The 2,523-nt window shown below is 34.1% G+C and overlaps 1 protein-coding gene across 1 annotated transcript in view; it reads left to right on the top strand.

Annotated features, from left to right (window-relative positions):
* ADAMTS20 (ADAM metallopeptidase with thrombospondin type 1 motif 20) overlaps positions 1-2,523 on the top strand; it is a 154,473-nt gene that overhangs the window by 34,919 nt on the left and 117,031 nt on the right. The window lies entirely within an intron of this gene.

The raw sequence follows: 2,523 nt of genomic DNA, 5'->3' as shown, positions 1-2,523 counted from the left end.
TGCTGCCAGTATCCATAGAAGAGGGTCTTAGAGCTGATGAAGGGCACCAATTCTGTGTTAGTGGTGGCACCTTTTGTCATATATATTTGTATATATGCACATGTACATATACATGTGCATGTGTGATGTATAACTATGTATATCTCATAATTCCTAGGACATTCCTAAAGTTAGCCATATTGTTTTGGAACAGTTATTAAAAGTATCCCTTTTCATGCTCAGAAGCATCTTAGTTTAGTTGGTGAATTATATGATCACCTGTTTATACAGATTCAGGGTATTCAGAAAATACCTCATAGCTGGAAGTTACATATAGGGAATTCAGGAAGAGATTTGGTCATAATGCATTGATAGGGCATTTAATATTTTCTTAGGTAGACATCCTCAGTTAAGTTCATTGTGACATGAAGGTCCTAAGACATAGTTGTTTCCCTTATGATATTTGACTTTAAATTCTTATGATTATACAATGTCTATGTTGCCTAAACATGGTATCTGGAACAAAGTAGGTGCTCAGTAAATATTTATTTAAATAATGAATGAATAAGTGGTTAAAGTAAAAGTAATATTTTTTTCACTCAACCACAAGGCTCCTTGAAGTCAACAAGGACTACAATAACATCTTGGGATACAAAATCATTGTCCACAAAACAGTAGCCTTCATATATTCCAATAACAGTCAAGCTGAGAATCAAATCAAAGACACAATATCCTTCACAGTAGCTCTAAAGAAAATGAAATACCTGGGAATATACTTAACAAAGGACATGAAGGAAACTTACAGAAAGAACTACGAAATCCAGAGAAAAGAAATAGCAGAAGATGTTAACAAAATGGAAGAATATACCATGATTGTGGCCAGGAAGATCAACATTATTAAAATGTCCATATTACCCAAGTGATCTATATATTTAATGCAATCCTCATCAGAGTACTAACAACATACTTAGAAGAACTTGAAAAAACAGTCCTTTATGTAAATGGAACCAGAAAAACTCCAAGTAGCCAATGCAATTTTAAGAAATATATAAAAAAAAAAAATCTGCAGGCATCCCATTTCCAGACTTAAGGTTACACTACAAATCTACAGTGATCAAAATAGCATGGTACTAGCACAAAAATAGAGAAATAGATCTCTGGAAATGAATAGAGAAACTAGAAATTGACCCAGCCACACTTCGCAATCCAATCTTCAATAAACTAAAAACAAACAAACAAACAAAAAAACATAAGTTGGGGGAAAAGAATACCTATTTAATAAATGGTGCTGAGAGAACTTGTTAGCCACATGTAGAAGACTAAAACTGGACCCATACTTCTCACCATTTATAAAAATTGATTCTCACTGGATAAAAGGTTTAAATTTAAGACATGAAATGATAAAAATTCTAGAAGAAAGTATGGGAAAAACTCTTAACATTATTGGCCTGGGAAAAGATTTTATGAAGAAGTCCTTGGCAATTGCAGCAACACCTAAAGTAACTTAATGGGACTTAATCACACTAAAATGCTGGTGTGGATGTGTAGAGAAGGGAACACTTTTACACTACTAGTGGGATTGCAAACTAATATAGCCTGTATGGAAAGAAGTATGGAGAATCTTCAAAGAGCTAAAAGTAAAACTTTGAATCCCATTACTAGGTCTTTACTCTAAGGAAATAAAGAACATTTTACTACAAAGACATTTGCACTAGAATGTTCATCACAACTCAATTCACAATTGCCAAGAGGGGGAATCAACTCAGGTGTCCATCATCTCATGAATGGATTAATACAACTTGGTAGATGTATATCATTGAATACTATTCAGCCATTAAAAAGTTGGAGACTTTACATCTTTCATATGAATCTGGGTAGAGCTTAAGAACATTCTTCTTAGTTTTTTTTATTATTTCAAGTTACAAGGATACAATTGTTTTGGGTTGTATGGATCACATTTATTATGCTTCCGTCAGGGTCCTAATTGTGACCATCACCCAGGATAGTGTCCACTGTACCCATTAGGTAGGTTTTTGCGCACCCTGTCTGCCCCTTCCCCCTGCTTGATTTTTCACTGAGTTTTACTTTCTTCAGTGTACTTGTGTGCTCTGGTTAGTTCCAATTTAATAGCAAGTACATGTTGTTTTTGTTTTTCCATTGTACAGATATTTCACTTAGGATAATGGTCTTCAAGGATAACGGTTGTTGGTTCCATCTAAATTGTTGCAAAAGGCATTAATTCATCCATACATATACCACGTTTTGTTGATTCTCTCCCGAATGGTTGGGCACTTTGGTTGTTTCCACATCACATCTTTACAATTGTGAATTGTGCTGCAATGAACATTGTAGTGCAAGTTTTTTTTTTTTTTGTTTGTTTTTTTTGATACAATAGCTTCTTTTTCTTTGGGTAGATACCCAATAGTGGGATTGCTGGATCAAATTTTAGTTCTTTGAGGAATCTCCATCCTGTTTTCCACAGAGATTATATTAATTTGCAGTCTCATTAACAGTGTATAAGCATTCCTTTCTGTCTGCATCCAT

The sequence above is a fragment of the Otolemur garnettii genome, unplaced genomic scaffold (assembly GCF_000181295.1).
Source record: "Otolemur garnettii isolate 467f Iridium unplaced genomic scaffold, OtoGar3 scaffold00070, whole genome shotgun sequence".
In the NCBI taxonomy this organism is placed as follows: Eukaryota; Metazoa; Chordata; class Mammalia; order Primates; family Galagidae; genus Otolemur; species Otolemur garnettii.
This window is presented reverse-complemented; position numbering and strand designations above follow the sequence as displayed.